General features: G+C 47.7%; 1 long non-coding RNA gene across 1 annotated transcript; it reads left to right on the forward strand.

Moving 5' to 3' along the window:
* Positions 1–240: 240 nt before the first annotated feature.
* LOC115089515 lies at positions 241–3,114 on the forward strand. Its single transcript, XR_003856134.1, has 3 exons — positions 241–301; positions 447–687; positions 843–3,114. It is a non-coding gene; the product is annotated as an uncharacterized LOC115089515 (long non-coding RNA).
* Positions 3,115–13,957: the final 10,843 nt, after the last annotated feature.

Raw genomic sequence — 13,957 nt, forward strand, 5'->3', positions numbered from 1 at the left:
AAGGCCACAGGCCATCCAACCTCTGAGTGAACTCATATTTACTGTTTTGCACTGTGAAATGCTATAAAATGCTTACAAACAGATGAGAATCTGAGAATTGTAATTATTGCCAACATTTCCAAGATGGGAAAGTAAACAGAACACCACAACTGTGCTTGGAACTGATAAGAAGCAGCGAGGGAGTGGACACTGCTCCTATCCCAAGCAACTGCCAGTTTTTAGTGCATAAAAAAGTAAAACTAGCTAGAGGGAGAGAGAGATCGCTTTCCAATGTGATAGAGCAATCTGATTCTTTGGAAATGTAAGTTTTGCTATAAATATATATATATATGTACATATTTGGTTATTCTCTGTTGTAATTGTTATTATCTGCAATTATCTCTTCTGTATTATCTGATTTCTTTCTCTGTTTTATCATCTTACTGCTTAAATAAATCTACTCTCAGAAAGACCTGGAACAGAAGTACTGAGGCAGAGCTTGTGCGTATGTGTGTGTATATTGGATACTCTCCCAAGGTATAGTCCTGTTGGTATGCAGGCAGAAGCCCCTTGGGTAAAATTCATAGTATGTGCAGTCAGAACCCAGAAGAGGAGTAGCTGTATCATCAAGGAGGAATGGATTCCCATCTATTGCTAGTGAAAAGAAGTGAAGAACATTTTTTGTAAGACGTTCCAATATGGTCCCAGGTGAGACATACTGTGAAGGAGAGGAGCAAGATAAGTACCTTAGTTGGAGCTGACTGGAGGGAAAGAGAATATTGAAGACTTCTGGAGAGGTATGAAATAATTGGGACTTTTCATTCAGTTAAGTAATTGGGTCTATTGATCTGCCCATTTCACAGTGGGAAGACTCCAATAAAGATTTTGGATATTGGGAGAAGGGTTACACTTTCTTCAGATCTCAGTAATTGGAAAGAAGAAGTTACAATATCAAGCGACTGGCTATTACCAATTCTCAAGATACTGCAAGAGTAAGTCCACCAATTTATTATTTTCTTAAATCTGTAATCAATTGGAAACAACATGAAGGAGCTGTAAACAACATTTTTCAACTATTTGATCAACTATCAGTGAAAGAAGTTGGAAATCACACAGCTTCCATCGTGTTTATTGCTGTCGTAGATTTAAGAGATTGTCAGTGCAGTTTACAATGGACCTAAGGGCAAATGTGACACAGGCAAAAGATTCATTAAGCTAAGCTCTCCTCCACTGGGACTCCTTGACCTCTCAGTACAATATATCCTGGAGAAGAACTGCAAATAGGATCTAATCCTTGACTGTGTTCCTTTGGGTCTCCTAGCCGGATTTTATCCCACCCAGGGATTGCACTTATTTTTCATTTGTGGTTTATTCATGTAACAGACATTACCATTCTATTATCAATACGTCCTGGGTAATTCACGTTTTAGTGTAAGTTAGTAATTAGGGAGAGGCACCATTCATTGATAGCCCCTCTCTTTGAGGGGTCTTGAATAGCCATCCCCTTTCAGAGGTTTTATAGCAGCTCTCCTCAGAGAGCTCTGGGGGCAGTACAGCTTGTTTCTGGAAGGTTTAGGAGATGGAGATTTTTCCTAAGTTGGCTTTTTGGGCCTGCTCTCTGGGCTCCAGTAAATCCTGCTGGTAGTTTGTGAGTGAGGTCAGGGAGCTACCCTGCCTGCTCCACTCCCTGGTGGGTAAGGAACAGTATCCCAGGATGCTTTGGGTCTAAAAAAAGACTTTGATTTGTAGGAGCCTTGTGAGACACCTGGGCCTTTCTTGAATTCAGGGCATGGGGAACCTTGTATTCAGGGCACCCAGGGGATAGGGAGGCCCCTGCCCATCAGAGGTGGTGACCTGCTGAAAGGGTAAATTCCAATGTTTGCAGCCGTTTTGGGGACAGGATTTTGTTTTTGGAAGATCTGAGAGGAAGGTTTGCTGCCCCTCTTCCTTCCCATCTAAGGACGTATGAAGCTGCCGTTCAGCTTGGATTCCACCCATCAGGGACCCCCTAAAGAAATATAAAAACCTAGAAGACCAGGTAACTGTGAGTATCATGGAGGACACCCATCTGGAGTCCTCACCCTGAGGGGAAAGAGAGAAGTTTGGGCTCTCTGTGCAGAGACAGTAACTTTATATTTTTGCCAGTTTGGAAGGGGTTTCCTGTCCATCAAAGGGACACCCTGCCCACCCGGGGACTATATTTTTTCTAATCCCTGGAGTGTAGACGTTTCCTCGGTTCTGGTGCTAGAGATTCCTGCGCCGATTGAGGAAAGAGATTGTAGAAGTAAAAAAAAAACTATGTGGTGCTGTGGGTTAAGTTGTTGTGCCACTCTGCATCAAATTTCAACCGTAAAGACTTTGTTTTTGGACAACATCTCAGTGGCTCTAGTAGTTTTATTTGGCACAGTCAGCATGCATGGTGACATACAGATATCCCTCTCCCAGGGCCGAGAACAAAGATACAAGGGGTCACCCCTACCCCTAGCACTGGGGGCTTTGGAAAAATCTCTCTCTCCCCCCCCCTACTCAACCAAGAATCCAGGCCCTGGAAGTAAGAAACTGTGTTCCAGCCCTGAAGAGTCAAGCAAATTCTTTAATAGCCCCACCTGGTCGCAGTCCTCAACCAGGGACGGAGTTACATTTTATTTTGTTTCACAGATTTGAAATGCAATAAACATTATGAATGAAAACAGAGCAAAACACAAAACAAAATGGGATGACCCTTTCCCCGCCAACAAAAAAAAGCCAGTGTCTTAAAACTTAAAAACAAATTCCAGGCCCACTGGCCTGCTCTCTTCCCCCTTTTCCAGATGCTCATTACCCCATCGTTAGGCTTTAATGGCCAAATGGGGAAGGCATGATCCCCAGTCACTGCTGCCCTGCTGGGTCGGTATTTCAAAATGGTAGCAGCTGACCCTGAGGCTGGCACCATTTTGTTGTATGGACCACACAACAAAATGTCCGTATAGCAAAACGATGCAGACCCATGGGCTGGCTGGTGCTATATTGAAATACCAACCCAGTGGAGCAGGAGTGACTGGGGATCGGGCTGCCCCTTATGGATTTTAAAGATCTACGATGGAGTAAGAGGCATCCAAGTGAGAAAGGTCAAGCCCAGGAAACCTTGTGCTGTAAATGTTAATTTTTTTCAATGGAAGAAAGGTTTGATGGTGGTGGTAGCGGTGGTGGTGGTGGTAGGGGGGAGCTAGCCTGGGGCTTGTAGTTGTTCAGTGAGGAAATTGCAATAAAATGAAAAATGAGTGCAATTTTGTTGTTTTTATTTTCCAAATGAAATGAAACCAAAACAGGAACTTTTGTTAAAATTTCTTGTTTCATTTCAAACAAAAGAACTGCTGTTGCACAACACAAATTAAGCAGACTAGAGAGACCTTATATTCCTTGTCTGCCATCATACTCTCTTTCAAGGTTGTATAAGGAGAAAGGTTTTAAAAAATTGATGTCGGTTTTGCAGGCTTGTAGGGGCACTTAGAGAAGATAAGGCCATCGTGGAAAGATTAAATGATTTCTTTGCTTCGGTGTTTACTGAAGAGGATGTTGGGGAGGTACCCGTAATGGAGAAGGTTTTCATGGGTAATGATTCAGATGGACTGAATCAAATCACGGTGAACCTAGAAGATGTGGTAGGCCTGATTGACAAACTGAAGAGTAGTAAATCACCTGGACCGGATGGTATACACCCCAGAGTTCTGAAGGAACTAAAAAATGAAATTTCAGACCTATTAGTAAAAATTTGTAACTTATCATTAAAATCATCCATTGTACCTGAAGACTGGAGGATAGCAAATGTAACCCCAATATTTAAAAAGGGCTCCAGGGGCGATCCGGGAAACTACAGACCGGTTAGCCTGACTTCAGTGCCAGGAAAAATAGTGGAAAGTGTTCTAAACATCAAAATCACAGAACATATAGAAAGACATGGTTTAATGGAACAAAGTCAGCATGGCTTTACCCAGGGCAAGTCTTGCCTCACAAATCTGCTTCACTTTTTTGAAGGAGTTAATAAACATGTGGATAAAGGTGAACCGGTAGATATAGTATACTTGGATTTTCAGAAGGCGTTTGACAAAGTTCCTCATGAGAGGCTTCTAGGAAAAGTAAAAAGTCATGGGATAGGTGGCGATGTCCTTTCGTGGATTGCAAACTGGCTAAAAGACAGGAAACAGAGAGTAGGATTAAATGGGCAATTTTCTCAGTGGAAGGGAGTGGACAGTGGAGTGCCTCAGGGATCTGTATTGGGACCCTTACTGTTCAATATATTTATAAATGATCTGGAAAGAAATACGAGGAGTGAGATAATCAAATTTGCAGACGACACAAAATTGTTCAGAGTAGTTAAATCACAAGCAGATTGTGATAAATTGCAGGAAGACCTTGTGAGACTGGAAAATTGGGCATCCAAATGGCAGATGAAATTTAATGTGGATAAGTGCAAGGTGATGCATATAGGGAAAAATAACCCATGCTATAATTACACGATGTTGGGTTCCATATTAGGTGCTACAAGCCAAGAAAGAGATCTAGGTGTCATAGTGGATAACACATTGAAATCGTCGGTTCAGTGTGCTGCGGCAGTCAAAAAAGCAAACAGAATGTTGGGAATTATTAGAAAAGGAATGATGAATAAAACGGAAAATGTCATAATGCCTCTGTATCGCTCCATGGTGAGACCGCACCTTGAATACTGTGTACAATTCTGGTCGCCGCATCTCAAAAAAGATATAATTGCGATGGAGAAGGTACAGAGAAGGGCTACCAAAATGATAAGGGGAATGGAACAACTCCCCTATGAGGAAAGACTAAAGAGGTTAGGACTTTTTAGCTTGGAGAAGAGACGACTGAGGGGGGATATGATAGAGGTGTTTAAAATCATGAGAGGTCTAGAACAGGTAGATGTGAATCGGTTATTTACTCTTTCGGATAGTAGAAAGACTAGGGGACACTCCATGAAGTTAGCATGGGGCACATTTAAAACTAATCGGAGAAAGTTCTTTTTTACTCAACGCACAATTAAACTCTGGAATTTGTTGCCAGAGAATGTGGTTCGTGCAGTTAGTATAGCTGTGTTTAAAAAAGGATTGGATAAGTTCTTGGAGGAGAAGTCCATTACCTGCTATTAAGTTCACTTAGAGAATAGCCACTGCCATTAGCAATGGTTACATGGAATAGACTTAGTTTTTGGGTACTTGCCAGGTTCTTATGGCCTGGATTGGCCACTGTTGGAAACAGGATGCTGGGCTTGATGGACCCTTGGTCTGACCCAGTATGGCATTTTCTTATGTTCTTATGTTCTTGCAGCGCACATATTTTTAGCCACATGGAGAGGAGGTATTCCCTGAGGGCGCATTTAGGATGGGGGAGAAAAAAACCCTTGTGTGCTTTTCCAGTAAAAATCTACCCACAGGAAAAATAGGCGCAAATCACAATGTGTCCTTTTGCTTTGTAAAGTGGTGCAAAGCCAGCGGTTAAAATGTGCATGCGGTTTTTGTCCTAATGTGGACAGTGTGAAAATAGCTTCCATAATTTGAATTTTTTTTCCCTTTATACATCACTTTGCACACCCATATTAAATTTCATCTGCCACTTAGATGTCCAGTTCCCCAGTCTTGCAAGGTCCTCTGGCAATGCCTCTCAGTCTTTTCCCGGTACAGATCCCTGGGGCATTCCACTATTTACCTCTCTGGGAAAATCCAGCCTTTTAGTCTTGCTCTTTGCATCCTATCCTTTAATCGGTCATCAGTCTTTCATGAAGGACTTTATCAAATGCCTTCTGAAAATCCAGATACTATATATATCGACTGGCTAGCCCTTATCCATATGCTTATTTACACTTTAAAGAAGACTCATCTAGAAACTATCAGTTTTCTTTTCCTGGCGAGAGATTTCTCACAGGTCTGCAGATGCTCATTTACAGTATATTGGATTTTCTTTTTATTGCTTCTTGACTAACTTGGCACATTTTTCTGCTGCCATTGATAAAGTAGAACTGTGGTGACATAGGGCCTTATTTTCCAATATCGCATTTCGTTACCAATGCAAATGAGGCTTCTTTCGTGCAGTGGGGAAACATCGTGTGCGGTGATGTTTTCACCATTCGCGAAAACATTAGCACCGCACGTGATGTTTTCCCACTGCAGGCTGGGGGAGAGAGAGAGAGAGAGAGAGAGAGAGAGAGAGAGAGAGAGAGAGAGAGAGAGAGAGAGAGAGAGAGAGAGAGAGAGAGCACACCTTACTATAGTGCCTATGCCCTACATAGGTATTTGAATCCCTATGGGAGGGCTACCTACTAACTCGGGGTGGGGATTAGGTATGAGCGTCGGGGGCCACTTTTGCATTCCACATGAGACCTACGGACAGAAGAGTGGTCTCTAGTGCAGATTTGCTGGCCGTCGGAGTGAGGACGCTCACTCCAAGCGGAGATTTGGCCAACATTCTCTCCACCTAGCATGTTGTTGCCCAGGTAGAGTGTCCATCAAGCTAGGTAGAGAGAACGTTGCCCAAACCACTTCTTGGTGTGAGCGTCCTCACTCCGACGGCCAGCAAATCTGCACTAGAGACCACTGTTCTGTCCGTAGGTCTCATGTGGAATGCAAAAGTGGTCCCCAACCCCCGACGCTCATACCTAATCCCCACCCCGAGTTAGTAGGTAGCCCTCCCATAGGGATTCAAATACCTATGTAGGGCATAGGCACTATAGTAAGGTTCTCTCTCTCTCTCTCTCTCTCTCTCTCCCTCCCCCTCCCCTGCTTTACATATGCTCTGCCCCCTGAATACTAATTGCGATTCGGCCCATAAGGTGAGAAGAGCACTTCATTCTGCTGGCACTGGGCACTTGTTAGTATCTTTTGAGCATTGCATGTATGCAGATGCTCTCCAATTTTGTAATTATTATTTGCAAACTATTCCTTTCAGACATGTGCAACACAAACTGTAAGATAAGAAGATTTGATTTCTTGACGTGTGCTGTTGATAACACTATGAAGTAACCAGGCAGCCCCGACACCCTGGGTTCCAGCCCCTGCCCAGCCAGATCATCCACCCCACAATTAAACACAGACACAATGAAAAGCCTCAGTCATCACTGGGATGCAAATTGGCCGCAACCATTTATTAGATGACCCTAATAAGGGAATTTAAACTTGGCTGTGGCCGCTCGCAGATGTGCCAGGCTATCGAAAATCGTCAAGGCCCACTCTCCATGCTTGACATGCATTCTCGACGGCCAGTCACTGAGAGATGGTCCCTGGGCCCCTCTCTACTTTATCAGTGCCTCTCTGCCTCATACAAAGCATTCATTGTTACATTAATCTTCCAGTAGTTGGTGGCACTGGCCACTGCTGCAACAGGTTAACAAATTAACAACAAGCCATCATGATTGCTTCCTAATACTTGTAACTAACTAATAATCAGGCCAATTCAGTATGGTGCGCTCAGGCCAAGCGAACCGTTAGCCCCCGTTTGGATGCGCGTTTTCGACGCGCTATTATTACCCCTTACACAGTAAGGGGTAATAATAGCGCTATTACCCCCCCTTATACTGTAAGGGGTAATAGCACGTGGAAAACGTGCGGCCAACCCCCCCCCCCCCCCCCCGAAACTAATAGCGCGCTTAACATGCAAATGCATGTTGATGAGCCTATTAGTTAGTCCGGCGCGATCCAGAAAGTAAAATGTGCAGCCAAGCAGCACATTTTACTCTCAGAAATTAACTCCTGCCAAAGGCAAGTCAGGAGTTAATTTCGGCCGGCGCCGGGAAAGTGTACAGACAAGCAGAAAAACTGCTTTTCTGTACACCCTCCGACTTAATATCATAGCAATATTAAGTCGGAGGCCCCAAAAATAAAAAAAATTTAAAATAAAAAAAAAATATAATAAAAATCTACCCTTGGCCTGCAGGTTGGAAAACGGATGCTCAATTTTGCCGGCATCCATTTTCCGAACCCATGGCTGTCAGCGGGTTTGACAACCGATGCCGGTAAAATTAAGCGTCGGCTGTCAAACCTGCTGACAGCCGCCTCTTCCGCCAATTAGCACGGGCCCTCATTTGAATACTGAATTGCGTTCCCAGGAGAGCGGCCTGGGCGCGCGTTGGGAGAGTGGGCACTCGCCTCAGAGTGCCGGCTCTCCCGCGCAGTTTACTGAATCGGCCTGTTAGAGGGATGGGTTGGGAGGGAAATCATGTTGTGCTGCACCAGGCCAAGGAAGAAGATGTTGAATGAGAGGGAGCTGGCAGGATTTAAATCTCCTGCTGGCCCCTCCCCGTGGCTGATGTCACCGCATTGCTCCCCCGGCCAATTGAGTGGCCCTGCGTTGGGGCATTTTCTCATGATGTCACTGTGCCTGACAGTGGGCCAACTTGGGGGTGCGATGCCCTGGAATGCTGGTGTTGCAGACTCACCGAAACATGTGGCCAGTGCCATTGCCGGCTGGTGCCGGAAAATGAGGAGAGGGAGGGGGAGGAGAATGGATCCACCCTCCCTCATGCCTGTAGGTAGGCCAGCCCAGCTCGGCGGAGGTGATGCCCCCAAGGATGCAGCGGGTGACCGGTTTCTCGCGGCACCTGCACATCCATGCTCAGGGCTCCTTCCAGGCAGCCCTGACACCCTGAGTTCTAGCCCATCCCCACCCAGTAGGGTCTTCCACCCCGTAATTACACACAGACACAATAAAAAGCCTCAGTCATTGCTGGGATGCAAATTGGTCGCAGCCATTTATTAGGTGACCATAATAAGGGAATCTAAAGTTGGTGCTGAGTCCTATTACTATCTGCAGGGGCAGTGCCGATAACTCCACCCCCCCCTACTGCCCTAGTGGAATCTGAAGGGGGGCGGGAGGGGAGGTTGCTCTCCCTGTGAACCCCCTGTCCAGCGGCGGAGTGCCGCTACTGGAAGGACCCCATCAGGCCACCACGCAGCAGGCCCTACCAGGGCCCCTTGCAGATCTGCCAGGCAATCAAAAATCATCAAGGCCCACTCCTCGTCCCCGACATGCATCCTCAATGGCCAATCACCAAGAGGCAGCCCCTAGGCCCCCTCTCATCTTTATCGGCGCCTCCCTGCCTCATACGCAACATTCTTTGTTACATTAATCTTCCAGGTCTCGGTTACCACCACCATTGGGATACCATTGTGTGTGGGCTGAGAATAAACCCACAGCCCCACAGGACAGGCTCCCCCCATATCAAATGGTACGGCCCCTGCATTACACCTGTGAAAACCCTCTGGAAGGCTTGCAGAAACAGATCATTTCCAATGTCAGGTAAATGCCCTCCATCCAGAGCGGACAATTCTGCGCAATGCACATCTACCCACACATGCCTCAGGTGATGACCACCATGGCGCTGCAGCAACTTAGCTATCTGCCTGTTGAATTTGGTGAGGTATCTCCCCCACCATCCTAAGCCCAACAGCTTCCGCCAGGGTATGATTTCTGACCAGCATATTCTGGAACATGGCCATGCTGCGATGATGCGGCTCAAGTCATCCCTAATTGTGTTCAACAGTGAGTGGCTGCCACTGCTCCCTAGGTCGTTACTGCTGAGGTGTATGATAACGAGGTCCGGTGGTGTGCGGCGAGTTCTCTCTGACCGCAGCATGGGCCAGAGCTGGTGCCAACGCATGCCCCTCTGGCCCAGACATTTGATAGTCCAGCCTTGTTCAATCAACCCCAGGGCGATGCCGAATTACCCTCTCACAGCCCTTCTACATGCATGGTTGATATATGAGTGGCCCACAATCCACACAGAACAACGACAGACAGCAGCTGCTAGTGAAATGAAACTTAAGTCTCAGGGTGCACCCAGGCCGCTGCAAGTGCAGGGGAGCCATCATCATGCTTGATGTATGACTCGAATGCCCTGGACCTCCATCGTCCCATCTGCTGTATGTTCACCTGTGGCAGGCCGCTGGTCACTGCGCTAGATGCGGCTCCGATGCGGAATAAATGAGTGCCGAAACATTCACTCTGGAGCCTGGCTTTTTGCAGCACTTTCTTGAAGACCGTGAGAAATTAGTATCTGCTTAGAGGGAAATTTGTCCTGATGCAGTAAGAATAGGCCATTCACTCTTGGGTACAAAGTCAAGTATGACGTCATGGCCGCCACCGGACATGTTAACATACTGTTGACTGCTGCCAGATTGATGACTTTACCCCTCGCTCCTTGGTCAGTCTTTGACTGCCTCAATGTCAAGCATAGCGTGCCATTCAAGTCACTGACATCCTCCCGCAGCAAGCCATGTATCTGAGATACCTTCCGCAATGGCACAGTGAATTCGCTGATGCGCATGGTGCCAAAGAATGCAAGCATTAATTCAACTCGAAAGATGGCAGTCTCAAACTCGCTTGACGCTTCTGAGGGCATGACGCTCCACAGTAACATAAGCAGGTCATGGGTTAACGGCCTCCGTGTGTCATGTCGAGGTATGGACTCTCTTGCTCAGCCCAGCATCACTCTTTTTATTGCGAAGTACTGCTCTGCTTGTCCCATTTCCAGCTTCGCAAAAAATGCCCAGGCAGCCAGATGTGAGCGAACCATGTTCGCTGGATACCCTGCGTGGCTTGGCATGCATGATATAGCTAATCAGTAGGTCCTCGGGAACCCGCCGACCGGACCATCCGCTCGCAGTGAGGAAAACCTTCACTTTGTTGCAGTTGCATATATAGGCATTCCAGGTGCATGGAGTGAGTGATCTTCATAGCCGTCCTGTTCCGAAGGACCATAGTTGCTCTGGAACCTGTCTGTCAATCAGCTCTGCTTGTGGTGCCAGCTTCTTGAACAGGGACCAATTGCATCGAGAGAGAGAATCAGCAATCTCATTGCGTTTATCAGGAACGTGCTTTGCCCGTACCACAATGTTCATTTGCAAGCAGCATAATATGAACTCCCTCAGCAGCTCTTACACCAGGAGGCACTTGGAGGTCTGCTTGTTTATCACTGCTGCTTATCGCACCATAAAACCACCAGTTGAGAACTAAGGACATCGTCCCAGATGTGCAGGGCAACTACAATGGGGAATAGCTCAAGAAATGTGATATTCCTGGTTAATTCAGTTGCTGCCCAATGGTCTGGCCATTGTGCTGCATACCAGGCACCTTTGAAGTACATGCTGAAGCTGGTGCCTCCTGATGCATCACAGTACAGCTGAAGGTTGTCTCTGTTAATTGGCCTGGGAAACCATGCTGAGACACCATTGAAGTCCCTGAGGAATTTAGACCACAAGGCTAGGACTTCTTTGATTGCTTTGCCTATACATAGACGGTGGTGGTCACACACTAGGCCCATCATTGACCGAATTAAGCGGCGCAGAAAGATTTTACCCATGGGAATAACTCAAATTGCTAAGGCCAAACTGCCTATGAGGGACCTCATGTGCCTCTATGTGACTTTCTACTTTGCATGGTTACTGCCACCATATAGGCCAGCCTCGCCAGCTTGTCGCTGAGGAGCCTTAATTCCATCTGAATGGAATTGAGCTTGATCCCCAGGAACATAAGGACTGTTACCAGGCCTAGTGACTTGTCTACTGCCAATGGGATACCAAAACTCCGCGCCAAACTGTGGAACGTGTTGAACAACTTGCCGCATTCCGCTGTGCACCCTCTTCCTATGAACAGGAAATCACCGAGGTAATGGACTAGAGACGCTAACTTGGCGGCCTCAGCGGTAGCCCAGTGAAGGTAGGTGCTGAACGTTTCAAAGTAGGCATAGGAGATCGAACATCCCATTGGCAGACAATTGTCATAATAAAAGCCCCCTTCAAAGATGAAACCAAGAAGAGGGTGAACAGGGAGCAGCTGAAACGCGGACTCAATATCTGCCTTTGCCTTTGCCATCAGAGCGCCCTGTCTGCATGACCGCAGCAACTCTAATGCCACGTCAAAAGATGAATTCTGTACCGAGCAGAACTCCAAGAGGATATGGTCATTTACGGAATGTCCCACCGGATGGGAAAGATTGTGTATCAACCTGTACTTTCCTGGCTCCTTCTTTGGTACGATTGCCAGGGGAGACAGGACAAGATAGTCCAACATGGGCTCGGTGAAAGGACCAGTGATCCACCCCAGCTGAACCTCCTTCTTGAATTTCTCCTTGATGACACAGGCCAAATTGCACACCAAAGGGGCATTAACGACCCTGGGGGTTTGCGGCCTACCCTTGTGAGGGATGGGAAAACTTTCTCAGAAACCACTCAACAGAGTATTCACCCTGACCCTGTCTGGGTAGCACGCTACCCATGGGAGCATGGCCTGCCACTTAATGGGGGTAGGGGCGATAGTCAGAAATCGCCCTTTATTTATATTTACGCAGGCATATGTTTCCCTGGTGTGGCACTGCACATCGATTGCAGACATGCTTGTACCCGCAGTCCGCATTGAAACAAGCTCCCTGGTTAAATCTCCAGCAGATGTCACTGGGGGTTTGCAGGCGTTTGACTTGTGCATCCCGCAGCAGTTCACTGCGAAAGGGCTGCGCTCCCAGTTTGGCATCAGGAGCGCATGCGGTCATTTTTGTAAGCTAGAGGCTGACATCCTGTCTTCCCCAAGACCTGGTGGGCTTTCTGGCCATTCTTTCCCGAAAGGCTTCGTTGTTGTTCAGCAACGCAAACCTGCTGTGTTCTTCGTAAGCACCCAAGATGGTGTTGAGATATATGAGCAAAGGCTGCACAGTGGAGGGTTCCACACGCATGACCACCGAAGCCATTCTGGCAAATGCCTGCACCCAGTTCACAATTTCTTTCTGTGCAGGCTTGGCTGACTCCAACTTCTTCTTTTTTTCCCGCTTGGTCTGCCCCTGCTTCCTATGCACTACCAGCAATTGGAAAAGATCAATATAATGCCTGTGCCAGATGTGATGCCCAAGATTCTTAGCCACTAATTCCCATAGTTTGAATTCCCCATCGGGGAGTTCCATGGGCCGCACGACATCGTCAAGGCCTGCCTTGTTTGCCACCAAGGAAGAACGTGAAGATGTCGAGGAAGAAGAGAGTGTGCGGGAGACCCAGAGTTTAGGGAAGACGTTGACAGCCTGCACCTCATCTGCTTGCGTCTGTCCCTTCCTCTGCGCTCTCCCCACAAAACCCTATCTGCACTCGATGAAGCAGACTGAGTTCCTCGGTAAGCTGCGATAGTGTATCCTGGGTATGAGTTGGGGGCTTCAGTGTTGAGGTCTACCATCCACATTGCTGCCATGGGATCTGACTCAGTGCCCAGATGAAGTACAGCGGTGTTGACTATATGCCTCCTTACCAGCCAATGGGTGCAGACTTGGTGGAAGCTTTGCAGGGCCCCCCCTCCCCGTCCCCCCTATATCCCCGTGCCAAGCGGCGGGAGCTCCGTGGAAATGCTAAGAAGGCGAGCGTGAGGTCGGCCAGGATGGGGATCTGTAGGGCAGCACCTCCCGAGGGCTGCGCCCTCTTGCAGGGCAAGGCTCATGAGGGGATACCAAAGTATGATCCTCGCGGTCTGCTAAGTTTTGCGCACCTGCTGAGGGTTCTGGTGTGGGAGAGGAGGCACGACCGATTTAGTTGAAAGGCCTACTTGGTCTTTGGTCTCCTCAGATCCTGGCCAAGGCAACTTGGTGCTGAGCACATCGAGATCGCTAATGGCACTCGCTTGCGCTTTTCTTTATGGCCCTTTTTCTGCGCGGAACCGCCTGAGTTCCACTTGCCCATCTGCGCCCATTCCCTCTTTGCGCCGCCTCTCACAGACCTTATCACGCCTGCCATCGCTCCCTGTGGTGGCCCGGATGCCCTGGCTCCTCTCCGTCAGCTTCTGACTCCCCTCTGGTCAGAAACGCCATGGGCGGGAGGGCCATGGGAAGGGGATCTGCAGGTCCCAATCTGATGGGCACCTTGATGACGGAGGCGTCTAAAGCCTCCGCAGCGCACTGTGCTTGGGCCTGCTGAGCCACAGCCGAGGAGTCGGATCTCACGGACATCTGTGGCAAACTTTGGCAGCACCT

Source organism: Rhinatrema bivittatum, chromosome 4, assembly GCF_901001135.1.
Source record: "Rhinatrema bivittatum chromosome 4, aRhiBiv1.1, whole genome shotgun sequence".
Taxonomy (NCBI): Eukaryota; Metazoa; Chordata; class Amphibia; order Gymnophiona; family Rhinatrematidae; genus Rhinatrema; species Rhinatrema bivittatum.